This window comes from Salarias fasciatus, chromosome 7 (assembly GCF_902148845.1).
Source record: "Salarias fasciatus chromosome 7, fSalaFa1.1, whole genome shotgun sequence".
NCBI classification, from domain to species: Eukaryota; Metazoa; Chordata; class Actinopteri; order Blenniiformes; family Blenniidae; genus Salarias; species Salarias fasciatus.
Genome location: NC_043751.1, coordinates 23,638,779 through 23,655,082, shown reverse-complemented (window position 1 = coordinate 23,655,082; position 16,304 = coordinate 23,638,779). Strand labels below are relative to the sequence as shown.

The following is a 16,304-nucleotide window of genomic DNA, read 5'->3' as shown; positions in this document are numbered from 1 at the left end:
GCTCCCTTAACAAGCCAACACTCTCACTTTCTTGCTACTGCTAGACAGTCTGCTCTTGGCGTGTGAGAAGTGTGTGTGTGTGTGTGTGTGTGTGTTTACTTTTGATAGGAGGGATGAGAAAACGGGAAGGAGGGAGAGTAGGGCTTTGTTTAAACTGGTAGAGATGGTGTTTCTAGAGACCGTGTAATGTGGATGGTGAGAGCGCCGCCTCAGCATCCTCCAGTTCACCCGAAGGTTTGACATCCGTCCCACCGCAGTTTCACGCGCACAGGTTAGGGACATGCCTAGAGAAGCAGCGCAACAGCCATAGTGCGCTGTTTACCTTTTATTATTTACTCTGCAGTGAGTAAATATGCAGACGTGAAAGCCTCTGCGCAGCATTCATGTGGCGCAGTATACATATTTAGCACGGTAGCATTAGTTTCACAGGTGAATCACCGTGCGGACAATAGGACTTCTACCCATTTTAAATGAATAATTTCCATAAGTGTTAGGTGCTATGAAAACAGAGCAGGGCAAAGACAGCCAGGGGCCTTTGGTCTCTTAGCAAGTACATCAATAATTCATCGAAGCAACTTTCAGTTCCCATTTTCAAATAAAAGTTAAGAAATATATTTTATTTATATATTAAAATTTAAAGCCCTTCTTGCATTTTAAGACAGATTTTGCACTTGCTTTTGTTTCGCTGATGTGTAATTCATTAATTGTAGCCACTTAAAATTTAAATTTTTTTTAATTTAAAAGCTTTCAATTCAAAATAACAGCTTAAAAACGGATTACAGTAAATATTTGTAGATCTTTTGACTTTTTTTTGTTTCATAGAAAAATAAAGATTTTTTGCTTTCAGAAATGATATCAGTGCCATTGTTCAGCTTGTAGCCACAGATTGAAGTTTTTACAGCTCAGTCTGATCTGAGTGTGTTTAGTTTGTGCTGTTGATGCTTCAGAAAGTTTCTTCACAATATAACGCACACACCTTGACCATCACAAGTCAGCACATGCCCCAAATGTCAGCTGAATCATCAACACCGCAAGGTTTTAATCTGGGATCCATTAACACAGGAGTGTCGTGCTTAAGCCAAAGTCAACCATACACACACACACACACACACACACACACACACACACACACACACACACACACACACACACACACACACACACACACACAGACTCATTTACTCGTGCATGTCGCATCATATCCACACACAAAGTACACAGCGAGTGTGTCGCAGCGACAAAAGCACAGGGCTGCTGTCAGAGCGCGGGATGTGGCCTGTGATTTCAGCAGAGGAGTCCTGGGAGGGCTACATGTTGCTGAGCGAGAAAGCCGAGGGAGGGGAGGGGAGGGCGAGAGGGTGCGCAGAAGAAAGAAATGAAATGATAAAACATGTTTTTCCCTGGAGTCAGAGTGGTTGTGATTGTGGAGTAATCCCACAGCTCGGCAGGATGTGTGCGCACTTGCATGCAGGGGTTTTTGTGCACTTGGGTTCATCAGTGTGGTGGTATGTGTCACTATGTGTACGGTTCAACATGCACATTTGTCTTGTATATGCGCATTAGCGAGCGTGTGTGTGTGTGTGTGTGTGTGTGTGTATGTGAAGTCAGTGGCGGACCACGGCTCTCTGGTTATAATGGAGGAGAAGGCTAAATGAAAACACAGTGTGAGGAATGTTTTTAAATTCTCTAGTGGAAACCCTCGGGAGTTAAAACATAGGACACACATGCACAAAACACACAGCCTACTGGGGATAAACACATGCCACTCTGGATCTGCATGGCTTAATGTGTTCATGCGTTTTGGAGTTTGATGTAGTTTGATGTTTGTCCCCGAGCAGAAACCAAACGGCTCAGACATCAGCCATCTTGGTTGGCGGTGACAAATGGGGCCATCTTGTCAGAAGTAGCTAGCTATGATGTTAACGTGATGGTAGCTTTGCATCAGTGTGAAAAAAGTCCAAGCACGCATTTCAACATCACCAAAAAGATTAAAATTGTGTTGAGGAATTGTATAGATGTGGAATTAAATCCCTGCATTTTCTCAGTCTGTTGTTGTTACTACAACACATTTATGTTTAATGTATGTGATGTTGCGCTCACCTCATACGGGAGTCTCTGCGTGCTCTGTTTCCATCACATCCACTCTCATAGCTGTTTGTTTTTGCACTATTAATCAAGAAAAAAAGAGAAAGCGCTGGCACAAAAATCAGATTTGTACCAGCTGTGTTTACCCATGAAGCCATGAAAATCGAGTCAGTGACTTTTTATTGACCTGGAAGACTTAAACAGGCTAATGTTGGAAGCACAGCGAACTGCAGAAACACGTTGAAACAAAATATATAAATACATAAAATATCAAACGTAGGAATATAAGGTTGCTGTCTGACAGATGCTGCATTACACTTTTATAATTAAAGTATAGATTTCCTATGTTTTCATAAAATCTGTTATGCAACTGTGGTATTTTAGAGCACGAAATTAACTATTTTACTTTTTTTTTTTCAAAAAATGTGATTAATTGTGATTAATTCACATAGTTAGGGGTAATTGAACTAAGAAGTTGAATCGATTGACAGGGAAAAACTTCAAAAAATCTCAAAAATCTTCAAAATCTCCAAGCACAAACACGTTAACATCATCATCATCTGTGTTTGTGTCAATGCACTTTTATTATATTTCTACAGCCTTAATAATCCAAAAAAAATCAAGCTGTTGAAATGTCATCAAGTTGTTAAAATGCTCCTTAAAGTTGTATTTTTATTAAAAATTCTCATCTACTCCAGATCAGCCAATGAAACAAAGACGGATTTGAAGAAAACCAACCTATCAACAGCATCTCACTGTGTATTCTGTGCAGTCAATCTCTGCAGCACCATTTAAGACTTTGGCACCAGTTTTTTTAGCATTTCCTGTCGAGAGGCTGTTGACATTGTCAATTATTGAATAGTAAATGATGTACATCTGCGAGTCCCAGGTGCTGTTTCGAGAACAATGTTAGTTAGTGTTGAGTTCTCCACAGCAAAAAGCGCTGGTATCTGTAATGCTAACTATACAGTTGGAGTAAATGGGTCCCAGGTTAGCAGCTAGCTGGTGCTGTAACATTGAATGGGTCCCAGGTGCAGGAGTGAAGCACCAAGTAATTCAGTGCCACTCTAGCAGAAGGCCTATAAAGAGGCACCATTAATTTGAGTGGAAATTGGACAAACACACGCGCGCACACAGTGGCGCAGATCAATGACACATAAATGTGTGTACACCCACTCAGACACGCACATACCCACAGATCCCACACATCTGGGTAATGTAATGCTACATTAATGTGCATGAGCCTGATAGCTCAGCTGGCTGTGTGTGTGGGTGTGTGTGTGTTTGCGTGTGTGTGTGTGTGTGTGGGTGTGTATTAGAGATTACGCACCTCTATTACAATACCATTGTTATTCTATTCCACTGCAGCTCTAAGCCAGTGTGACGGCTTGGTTTTCGAATCGTGGATAACATATTCAGCGTGTGTGCGTGTGTATTTGTGTGTGTGTGTTTGTTTAAACTGATTCCACTGGCACTGTGTACCCAGTAATTACATGTTGTTATGTCTGGTTAACACACAAATAATTATGATACGATTATTATTATCAATAGTAGCTGGTTTGGTAATGGATCACAGTTGATTCATGACTTGTACAGCTCAGCCACGCGGTTTATTTTTCAACTGTGGATAATTACAAAACTGGCTGCTAAACTGGCTGACAGTGTCAAATCCCGTTGAACTGCTACTGTGTGTTTTCCATGCCTCAACACTACTGTAAGCTGGAGGGGATCATTCCTTCACTCTTACGAAAAAGGAACAGAATTTATTTTATAACCAAAGGTTGAAGTTTAAAAAGCGACATGCATGTGTGAATGTGAACCAACAAAGCTCCAGTGAAAATTCTCTGTGAGAAAATGTGAGATTTAGTCATATTAGATGCTCAAGAATCCCAAAGACTACAGGTTTGTCCCCTTTTTTATGAATACAAGGCCTCTTAAAATGCTGCAGAAAATACTGTCATTACCACGGTCAGTATTTTTCACTATGTGATATGGATACAAAAATATACATGCTCCAAAGCTCCTACTTGCCACACATGCAAAGTATGCTACAACTTTAAAGCAGATACTCAACAGTTTATGAGAATATAAGCCTCAACAGCAACAGAAGTCATACTTTTGCTGCTTTGCAAAGAAAAGTGTTTTTTTTTTTCTTTTTCTTTTTTACTGTTAAATCCACAGAGTCTGTGAGCACGATGTGTGAGCTGAAGTTCAAAAGGTGAGAGACCTCAGAAGTCGCGATGAACGCGTGCGGTGATGAACAGATCCACGGAGTCAGAGCCATGACCTGAAGTGCTCTTTCTTTATTCATGTTTTAATTTAAACTTTATATGAGTTTTACATGCAGTTTGTCCTTTTTTCAAGTTTTATTTAGTTATTTATTTTTTTGTGTATGCAAACAAAAATATATATATTAATCACTATCTTACCCTTTAACACCAAGTGGTAATTTGTTCCTTTAGGTGGAATTTGAACTAAAACAACAACTTATTATTTCAGTGTTGTTTCACATTCTGAATTGTTCCACATGGTTTGGAGGCTTTGGGTGAACTCACTTGCTCCGCTGTTCAGAGTGTAATATTTATACGTGTGATGTGTGTCTGCGGCTGCTTTTTGGTACATGTGGGTCTCCATCCTGTGTGTGTGTGTGTGTGTGTGTGTGTGTGTGTGTGTGTGTGTGTGTGTGTGTGTGTGTGTGTGAGAGAGAGACAGACTGAGAGTGTGAGTCGGGGGAGTGTTGATGGGTCTCAGTAGGAGTCAGAATGTGGAGCAGAGGCTCCCCGAGGAGAAGAGGAGCGGAAAAAAAAAAACCTCCTACAGATCAAATGGAGAACATTCTCTGGCCGTCCTCTGCCACATGAACACACACATAGAGAAACACACACACAAACACACACGTCCCATCAGGGAAAGCCAAAAGCTGTCTTACCGGCCACAGCATTCCAAGGTTGGGTCAACGTGATGTGTTTAAAGATTAAATCTGTGGTTGAGGTCCTGTGTTTTTGCAGCCGCTGTCCATTTAGTTATATATAAACGCTGCACACACATACACGCGTACACACACACACACACACACAGATACAGTCAGTAGTGTCCACACACTCGCGTTAGGTGTGAGAGTGAAGTGTGAGAGGGCGAGAGATTGTTAAAGATGTCAGAGAAAGCCCACTTGAGGGAGAGGAGGAAGTGTTGAGAAGGTAGGCAACCAAGTAAACGAGGGAGCTGTCAGTCAAGGCAGGGGGGCGGAAACTGCCGCTGTCAGTGACAAATAGCAAGTCATTAACCCGGCTAGTCGCGTCTTAGATGGTGAGATGCTGTGGGTGGAAAATGGTGCGTGTGTGTGTGTGTGTGTGTGTGTGTGTGTGTGTGTGTGTGTGTACAGGAAGCGAGTGGGATACTGTGCATATTCTCTCCGAAGGTATTTGTGAGGTCTGCGTTAATTGAGCACATACAGCTGCACTCCCGTCTATTCTTTCTCCTGTCTCAGTGGGGGGGAGCAGAGATTACCAGGGAGCCTGTTTAGCTGGTAGGGAGCTGCAGACAAAGAAGGAAACAAGGGAGGAAGGGAGGAGAGGGAGCGCACAGGAAGACAGGTGAGGAGGGACGGAAAGCAGGGGTTAAAATTCAAAGTGTGCAAAGGGAAAGAGGGGAGAGAGGGGTGTGTGTAGGGGGAGGGGGGCATGGAGGAGGAGGGGTAAGAGTGTGTCTGTTGGTGCACGGACCCTTGGGTGACTGGTTTGCCTCCCGCGGGACGTCTCCCCACCACTAAGCTCCTACCGTCTGTCGTAACCCGCTGTCACAAACACACATGCAGAGAAACACCCTTCCGAGTCCACACACACACGCACACACACACACACACACATACACACGCGCGCGCACACTGAGCACACACCTCGCTGCGTCTGTCGTCAGGATAGCAGCTGAGTCCTGTGAGGCCAAGACTCTTATTAAAACCACAGATCACTTTCTACAAGAGAGGGAGAGGTAGAAGGGTGAGGTGAGGGGGTGTAGTCTAAAACAAAATTACAGACAGCCTCGCGCACTCCGGCGTGACGCTCCCTTCCCTTCCCTTCCAGTCTGAACGCTGCTGTTGGATGACAAAACAAATATTAGGCTCGTAGTTGTTTCATTCATTTAATGCTCTTTTTGGTCCTATTGCTTCTCCATCTTCGCAGTTGTTGCCCTCTCCATCACCATGTGCCCCCCCTAACACACACACACACACACACACACACACACACACACACACACACACACACACACACACACACACACACACACACACACACTTTTCTCCCCCCTTCCCTCAGTGTGTCTGTACCCGGGGGTGGCCTGAAGATTCCTGTGCTAAGCCCTTGGCATACATACAAGTGCACAACACACACACACACACACACACACACACACACACACACACACACACACACACACACACAGCTGGCTGCTGCTCAGGTTTTCCAGGGAGAGAGCAGGAGCCCGGCACCAGAGGAGAAGGGGGGATGGAAGGAGGAGAGGAGAGCAGCAGCAGCAGCAGAAGAAGGAGTAGTGGGGGGGGGGGGGGGGGGGGGGGGGGGGGTACAACATGCAGAGAGGGAGAGAGAGAGGGATGGCAGGGAGGGGGTAAGACAGAGAGGGGTTGTTGTGAAGTCATTTTTCATCACAGGGTTCATTTTTCACCGCAGAGTTCTCCCACTCTCTACATCGCTCTATTTCTCTTTATCTGTCCTCTCCTCCTCCTGTTCCCCTCCCTTGATCCCGCTTTGTCTCTCTTTATCTTCCCTTTTTCCTCTTTTTTTCCCTGTCTATCTCCCCCCTCCCACCCCTCTCCCTTTTCTCTCTCCCTCTTGCCTAAACTCTTTCCATCCTCTCTCTGTCTCTGTCTCTCTCTCTTTCAGCCTAGTTTCTCCTTTATGAAATATGGATGGGAGCAGTTTTGGGCGCGCTGAGAGGTTTGCAGTCGGAGGGAGGGATGGAACTTGGGAACTGGCAAGGGAAGGAGGGAGGGAGAGGGAGAGAGAGAGGTAGAGAGTGAGGGAGGGAGGGATGCAGCTCGTGTCTCAGCAGACGTGCCTTGTGCATGCACCTAAACACCTCACTGAGCAATCTGTCAACATGTCAGCAACACATGTTTGGTAAAAAAGAGAGAGAGCAGTTGGAAGGAGAGAGGAGAGGAAAAAAAAAATCTCTCCCCCTCCAGTGGGAGTAATGGCTCCCACCAGGGCTCTGGAAATGCTTTGAATTCAGCAGATTTCTATTGCGGGGTCCTCCCCCGGGGGCGTCTTTTTACAATGCCTGCATCTCAGAAATTTGAGCCCGAGGACCCCTGGGGGCGTCCTTTCATAATGCCTGAAAATGTAGGGTTATATTGTGTGCTCTTCCCCATGGGGCTTTTATTAATACCTGTATTCACTGCCACTGGAAATTACACAGGCGGCGCTGCAGGGGCCCGCGCTCGCTCCAGGAAGGGAGAAAGACTCTGCGGGGACGTTTTCTCTCTTCTCCTCTCTCTTTTCTTCCCTTCTTTTTCCCCCCTTTGCCCCCCTCCTACACCTCTTCTTCTTCTTCCTCCTCCTCCTTCTTCCCCTCCTACTTTGACTCTCTTCCCTTTTTTCTTACTTAATGCAAGAGTGAAAAAGAAGAATTTGCCAAAGGACACGAGAAAGTGTGTTGCATGTGTGTTGTATATATATATATGTGTGTGTGTGCGTGTGTGTGTGTGTGTGTGTGTGTGTGTGTGTTGGCACCAGCTAACCCCCTTGTATTCAGCCCTACTTTGCTCTGAGGAAAAGAAACACTCGATTAAAAATGTAACTTCCTTCTTCCCCTCCTCCTTCCCTCTCATCTCTCCTTCTCTCTCTGTCCTTGTGTGACTGTGTGTGGATCTTGCAGAGTGTAAATATTTGTGTGTCTGTGTTGGAGGGTGTGTTTGTGTGTGTGTGTGTGCGCGCGTGTGTGCATGCAAAGTGGAAAAGCTTATATCTATTGTCCACCACAATGTGTGTGTGAATTCGCTCGCTCGCGGAGGCGGAGAAATAAAGATGAGTGCCTCTGTTTCCAAACATTCATTAGGATTCCTCAGCCAAAGGGTTTGCTGCTTCCCTGTGTGTGTCGGTGTGTTCGTTTATTGATCAAATATTTACACAGCCAGATTATAGAAATATACATTTACATATCTCTGAATAAATAACATTTGTCTGATCTCCCACGAAACAGTTTAGATTTCGGATTTGGAGGGTGAAACTTGTTCAAATCCTGACTGGACGTCCTGTTTGATCCACAACAAGGAGATCCTGAAATTTTAAGTCCCGTCCGACTTTGAATTCACTTTTCATGAATCAAGTTTTGCTATCTAGTAACATATGGGATCAGTATTTATTTTTTGGCAGAACTTTGTTCATGAACTTGTAACTATTGCACCATGTTTTAAAACCTGTTCACACTGTGCATCCTGAATCAGATAAAGACTCTCCTCTTCACTCTTAATGGTGCAACAATAATGACAGAAATCAAAATGATTTTAACTGTTAACTGCAAATTTTCTTAAATTGAGACAATCTGGTACCAGATTATCTCATTATTGAGTAATTTTTGGCCATTGGTTCTCAACTTTGACTCCAGGAGTCTCAATATATAGCAGAATTAGGAAACTACATTGGAATATTTCAAGAAGAAATGAACCTGACTAAGTGAATAAAAAAATTTCAGTATTTTATAGAAGGAGAAAAGTGTGACAGAAAGAAAAGATAACCCAACACCATCACCTTGTTTCACTCGGATCAGAATGAATCTCGGCTGCTTATTGGAATATTCTCGACAGTGGCAGTTCACTGGATTATCTGTTGGATTTTTAGACAGTTTTTCTGAAACGCATGTCCACATGTTCCTTTGACAAGTTAAAATGAAGATCAAGGCTGAAGCAGACGATGACTGAAAAGTCTGGGTTTGAATCCCGTTCCCCGAAATCAAGCAAGCCACTTTGGTGACTGAACAGCAGAAAAATGACCATCAGCTGCAAATTTAAATTCACACCATAAAGCTGGATGTGAAAAGCTCAAATGTGTAAAGTGACATGACAAACTGAGCAACGAGACCAGCTGTACGTGTTGAAATGTGGTCAGGTAACAGCAGCGGTGAACAGTAATTTCTTAACTGGATTACTGGATTAGCGACAATCACAACTGAAGCATTGCCACATTATTAGAAGAGTCACTGTTGAATTTGTGTCCATTACTTTAACAGGGTTGTTCATTCCTTTATTGGTAAGACATGTTATTTGCACTTTGCTGTTAAAAACCTTTGGTATAAGGAGGTATTTCTATCCGGTTTTTGTTAAGGAAGTTAAGTCGAATGGGATTCAGTTGTTTAGGTTATCCTCATGAATCTTTTCAGAAACCATAAAATTTGTGTACCTCATTGTACAAAACAGTAGGCAAGCACAGCAGAATGTACTGTAATGCAAGGCTGGGTTATGCTCACGACGACTGTGCATCACTTCGGTGATTGTCCTGATTCGCCCATGTCTATCTTAATCTGAACCCAGCAAACAAAAAGAAAGATGTGTTATTGATTTTCCCAATTGATTGTGGAGAAGTTTATTCCCAAATGTTTAACTCTCAAAAAATGTGTTTTATTGTTTGTTTATTTGGATTGCTTTGGGAAATGTAGTTTTTTTTTTTTTTAGAAGTATATCTATACATATGCTCCCGTGTGTGTGTGTGTGTGTGTGTGTGTGTGTGTGTGTGTGTGTGTGTGTGTCAGGATAGAGTTGTCACGGGGCCATGTGGGGCCTCCTTCACATGTGTGTGTGTTGGGGGGGGTCTTGATAATGAGGAACAGGCCATTCCCTTGGATTCCAGCACCCCTGCCAACAACCAGGACCCCCACAACCTCTTACCCCCCCCCCCCCCCCCACCCCCGCTGACACCTGGGAGTTTTTTTCTCCCCTTACTCCCCGATTCTCCTTCTTCTTTCGCTCTTCCCAAGTGGAACGTGCCACCTCCCTCCATTTGATACACCTCCCTCTCACCCTCTGTCTTTTTTATTCTTCATCTGCTTCTCTCTCTCTTTCTGTCTCTCTCCTCCCTCTATTCTCATCCTTCACTCATTTCACTTATAAACCTTTCCTGTCGTTCTCAAAGCTCTAAGACATCTCTCTCTCTCTTTCTCTCTCTCTCTCTCTCTCTCTCTCTCTCTCTCTCGCTCCCCCTCCCACCCTCTGTCCCACCCTGCTGAGTTCTCAAACTCCAAACTGACCACATCCCTTCCTTTCACCCTCTCTCTCTCCCCCTCTCTCTCCCTTCCCCCATATCCTCCCAGCGCTCTCTCTCCCCATCATCCCACTTCCCCACGGAGCTGGCCCCAAAGCTCTGATCCCTTCCTCCATGCCCCCAACCATCCCCACTGTGCCCTCCCAAGACACATACACAGACATGCACACACACATGCACCCTGTGGCGACTGGCCCCAAAGCAGCCCCTGTTTGTCTCCCTCCCTCTGTTTTTCCACTCTTTCTCTCGTCCCCCTTTTCCCCACCTCCGTCTCCCACACCCTGTTTGATGCTTTAGATTTCCTTTGCTCTTCTTTTAAGCTGTTTTTTTCTCTGGTTGCTACTTTGACTGTACTTGGTGGGTGAATAGTTCTCAGCTCTGCACCATGACTTCTGATGTGTGTGTGTGTGTGTGTGTGTGTGTGTGTGTGTGTGTGTGCAGTCGAGCTGCAGTTCATGGGGGTGAGGTAATGCTGTTTGTGTTCAGACTGAAATTATTTTTGGTTGGTAATCTAATCTCAGTGAATACCGATACAGTGATCATTTTCTGCATTAAAGCTAGGACTGAACTTCAACCATTTCATTTTCTTTGACCTTCGTAAAGACAACTATCCCACTTCTGTTGAACCCATTGCAAACATAACACAAACCTGGCTTCTCTTAAGTTGCACCAGGTCTCTTCGAATGTTGGCTGATCAGTGGCAGTGAGAGAACTGCTGCCTCCGGTGCGACACTCACATGAACGTTACTGTCAATCAAGAACATCACAGCAATTAGAGGAAAAGATGCGTCATGCGTCCACATTACTGCCATGCCGGTTTGATTTTTCTAAATATTACGAAATGTTTCATATGAATGTTGCTTTTCATTTTCTTGGTGCCATTTATGGTTCACAGTTTACAGGTTACATTCACATCAGTGCTGCTCCACAACCACTAACACTTATTTTATGATGTGTCCATCAACACTGGTGCCACCTATTGGACAACACTTCACAATATCTTGTGTTGGTGTGCGTAAACACCACAGCCACCGATGATTTTTTTTTTTTTTTTTGTAATCTTTCTTCTTCTTTTATTTATTTATTTATTTTTTTACTTTGACAAGCCACATGTCTGCTGTGTTTTCTCACTTGTTCCTTATTCTCCATTCAGTGACCTCAACACAGTGTTTACCAAGCGCTTCTCACCTTGATTTAACTTTCATCCTTAACATGCGCTACGCTAAATTTAATACAAAGGTACAACACACACACACACACACACACACACACACACACACACACACACACACACACACACACACACACACACACTTGTGCTGAGTTTCAGTCACAGACAGTGGTGGCAAAGGGCAGGATACCACAGGGAGAGGGCCTATAATAGTTTTAACCCAGTGCTCAGGTGTGACTCGCCTTTGTCCAGTCAAATGTCAGAGAAAAGCACAACTCGAGGGAGTGGGCTTGGAGTGGAGGGGGGCGGGGGATGAAGCAGATTGAAGTAGAGGATGAATGGATAGTGAGTCAAAGAGAGTAGGGATGCAAACAGAGAGATGCAGAGTAGATGGAATTAGGTTAAACTGTGTGACTGACAGATCTAATCTTTCACTCAGTTTGGGATTCTTTATGATAAAATTGAAGACTTTGTTTTTTTAAAACCTAATGAATAACTGAATGCTACTTAGTGAACATTTGTTTTGTTTTTTTTTTTTTTTTTTTGTTTTCTTTCTGTCTGGGTCCCTGGTTTATGTGGGGGCTGGGAGCTATGCACTACCCTGCTCTCTCCACGCCTCAAGAGCTCCCTGGAGGTGCTGGAGGACCAACTCTGCCAGCCTCTCTCTCACACTCCCATTTACCCCCACCGCAATGCCGAACACACACGCACTGACGTCAGCTGCTCCGGGCCTTCTCCCCTGGGTGCTCCGAGAACCCTTTGTTTCCCTCCTTCTCCCTGCTCCCTCCGCTCCATCTCTCCTTCCACCCCTCCTCACTTCTCTCTCCCTGTCCTTTGTCCCTAGAAATAGCTGTCCTGCTTACTGCCTGATTGGAATTCACTTCACTATGGGAAGTCACAGGGGAGGGCCATTGTCAAGTGTGTGTTTGTGCGTGCACAGTCCAGTGTGTGAGTGTGTTGTGTTGTTGGAACGATCACGAGGCCGTGCATATTTCTGGTGCAGGTGTGTGTCAAGTGGACGTGATGGTTGCCGCTGTTTGTCGAGACGCAAATAAAAACTGCAGCTTGTGCGAGGGAGAGGAAAAAGATGTTTGTATTGAACAGTAGTGTCGCTTTTTGAAAAAAGCTTGCATATATATGGAGGAATCATAATGACAACCATATTTTCTTTCTTACTCACACATTTCTGATGATGCTCGTGGTTTTGCCAAAATTTACATTGAAAGACATTGAATGCATCTGTGGTGCTTGGCAACCAAAAAAACAGAAGAAAAACCCCTCATCCATCTACATAATGAAGTAATCAGACTTTGACAGGGGTCTGTAGTTGATCATTTATGCAAGAAATCAGTGAGGATTCATCTGGAGAGTTTTGCCATTGAATGCTTCATCATGTAGAATAAAATGTTAATAATCATACATGAACTTAAAAAAAGACAATCTTAATTAAATCAAAGCTTTGTATTTTAAGCCTTTTTGTCATATTTCATCTCTTGGAAAACTCAGTTTAGACTGAAGCGAAACTTTAAGCAAGTGTGCAAAAGAGTGAACAAAACAGAGAAAAAAAGCTAGTAACCTCACACCTGTCAGTATTTTAGGACTTTTTATTTATTCATGAACCTCCTTCTCGATAATTTTGTAAACAGTCATACAGATAGGCAAGCAAGATAATTGTTTCCTTCTGTTTGATCACTTCTGACAGAAAGTTTTCACAACTCCAAGATAGTTTTTGTCAACATACCAGTTCTTCCAGTGGCCAGAAGGAATTCCACAGTATGGCCATCCATTCAAAGATACTGAATAGTTATAGTTGTAGTTATAGTTATAGCCAGCTATTGAAAGTTGAAGTTTTGTAGGAAATTTGTTGACGGCATTAGTAACCATAATGTCCATCTAAAGGAAATAAAGTCTTGTGTCATGAAAATAATGATTTGAGCCCTCTTGCCTTTTTAGATCCATTTACAAAGGTGAGAACAGCCATGCACTGATTTGTGAGCAGCAGGGACGCCACGTTTCTTCAGGCCTCTGTAATCAAACTACGTGCTTTTCTTTGATATAATCCTCTCCGTATTGGTATGCACTGAACTCTTAAGTGCACATTTTGTATGTAGGCTCTTCTTCAGTGTGTTTTCTGAAAATGTGTGCGCATGTTTGTGTGTTCATGCGTGTGCTTCTGCTCCCAGCATGAATCCCAGAATTGGGGTTAAGGAGCAAGAGAATTCCTCCTCCTTCATATTCCCTCTTTCCTCCAACTCTCAGTCTCCCCCTCTCCCTCTGTCTTTGTCTCTCTCTCTCTTCTCTACCTCACCCCATCGCAAGTGGGATGTCTTGAAATATTAACCAATCTGCTCTTCATTTTTCAAATATGATAGAAAACACACTGCTAAATAAGTCAGGAGCGAGGCCTGCTGGGGAGCGCAGCAAGAAGGGGGCACTCAAATAAACAACAAAACAACACAAACAACAACAATGTAGAAAATGAAAGAGGGGAGAGGCGGGGGAACGCTACACTGCATCGACTGTTTTGATTCGCTGCATTGGGTATTGCCTCCACTCATCCATCCATACATCTTCTTCCAATCGCTTTCTATATTTTCATCCTGCCTCCGTCTCTACTTCACCGCCTGTTACCTTATTTTTTTCCCCCCTCTTGTCTAATGAGAGCAGCTCAATCAGAGTATTACTCTCTGATGGAGCTCACCGGCTGACTGAGGTCTTGCTTCTTCTTTTTCTTTTTTCTTTCTTTTTTTTTTTTTTACCCTCAGCGGTGTGTGCTGGCTGGTGGGCTGGAGGGAGGGCACAGCTTGAGTATGATGCAGTGCTATGTGTGCCTGCTCCCACCCTGTGCCCCCTCCTCTCTCCTCCCTGGGATAGCGCTGAGGCTGATTTTGATGGGGGAAATGGGTGGTGGGCGGAGGGCATTTGGGGGTTTTGGGCGGTAGGGTGAGTGGATATTTCTCCCCCTCGTAGGCTGCCAAGCCAAGCGGCCTGCAAGTGAGCAGATAAAGCTGTGTGTTGAATGTGAGTGAAGAACTGCTCAGGCTTGTGTACAGAGATTTGTATGCGCCTGTGTTTTGAGTGTATAAGGGTATTTGGTGTGTAAGTGTGTGTGTGTGTGTTGGGGAGTTTGTCCTGAGAGAATAGTATGTGTGGTGGTTGTGGTGGTGAGGGGGGGGTGTAGTGACAGCTGCAGAGGGGGGTGCTGAGGGGGGGGGGGGGGGGCGACTGCTCGCTGGCTGATAACGGGGGCTTCACATCAGAGACACGACAAGAAGACTAATAATTCTGCAGAGCAACACGCAGACACGCACACACACGAACACACCCAAGCTCATAGAGGAGAGGCAGTGTGAGAAAAAGTTAAGGAAAGCTAGATAGGGCTGTGGGACAGTCCGTGAGGAGATTTCGATTGTGCGTGTGCATTGTGAGGAGTTTGGATCCACAGTGTTGCAGAGGAAAAAGATATACAGTGTGGATGTATGCCACTACCTCAGAATGATTGAGCTAATCAGAGGTAAATGAATCCCTCTGGCTGGAGTCTGATGCTCTTTTTAGGTGTACAAGTTCAATGCCCGGTTGGTCTTTGAGCTGCGATGTAAAGATTTGTTTGTGGCAATTGAATGTTTGGATTTGAAACCACTATCAACCGTTTCATGCCAGTTTTTTTTTTTCCACGCTGAATAGCGGGAAAAGCACAGGTGTAGCATCAAACATCAGTGATGGCTCTGTTCTGCTGAGCCAATGTGCACAATGCAAGGGCCCTAGATGCATTCAAATGTAATGCAGGTGCTGCCAGTGTTACTAATTATCCTTGTTCCTCACCTGCTATCACACTTCAGATGTCTGCCATGGAAATAATCCTATCCAAAAGCCAGATGTTAACATTTCTAAACAGTTTTCTGGATGCACCTTTACTCATCTTTTTCAAAAGAAGAATAAATCTCTATATAGCTTTAAAAATATTGGGCTATATGTTAAGACATTTCAGGTTTGCAGCTAAGTGAGCATTCCATTCATTATGGGCAATAGACTGCTTTGTGTATGGGGCATATGTTTTGCTTTGTTCTTGCTTCATTCTGTAAAACTCTCTGTCCTGAGGCTCCATTTCCAAAAACATTACACGCACACTTTAGACTGGTTGAAACTGTGTTTGATGCAAAATCGCAGATTCGCAAACCCCTGTTTTTCACTGCCATGACATTTTAATGTGAGTGGTCTCCTGACAATAGGATATATTCGATAAAACTACTACAAAAGCCAACACTGTTCAGGCATTTTTTGTTCAAATCATGACCACAGCCGGAAAAAGGAAACATTTTTCTTTTCTTCACCAATTAAAAAATAAAAATAAAAAACATTGCTTCAAAAAAGAGCTTTCAATTTTTTTTGGAGCTCTCTTTGCTTTTATTTGGGATATTGGTGAATTTTGAATGGAACTTTTTGGGCTACTCTGGTTTCTGCTGACGGTCCAAACACAGTTGAAGTGGTGTCTCTAAATTGAACATGGTGTGCTATGGTCTCTTTGTTTTCTCTGTGATGGATGGGCGACTTGTCCAGCATGTACCCTTCCTTTCAAACAGTGTCAGCCGGGATTGGCTCCAGCCCCCCTGTGACCCCAGGATGAAAACGCATAGAGGGTGGATGAATGGGTGGATATTTCCATTCTTGAAGCCTACCAGATATCACTAGGCTCTATTTTTGCTAGATGCAAAGGGAAATGTGTGACGCTGGCGTTTACTGAACTCTAAACAATTGAAAGCAATGTTTTCCAAACTGTG

At 43.9% G+C, this 16,304-nt stretch overlaps 1 protein-coding gene across 4 annotated transcripts in view; it reads left to right on the top strand.

Annotated features, from left to right (window-relative positions):
- znf423 (zinc finger protein 423) overlaps nt 1–16,304 on the top strand; it is a 153,653-nt gene that overhangs the window by 40,271 nt on the left and 97,078 nt on the right. The gene's annotated exons all lie outside the window — the stretch shown is intronic.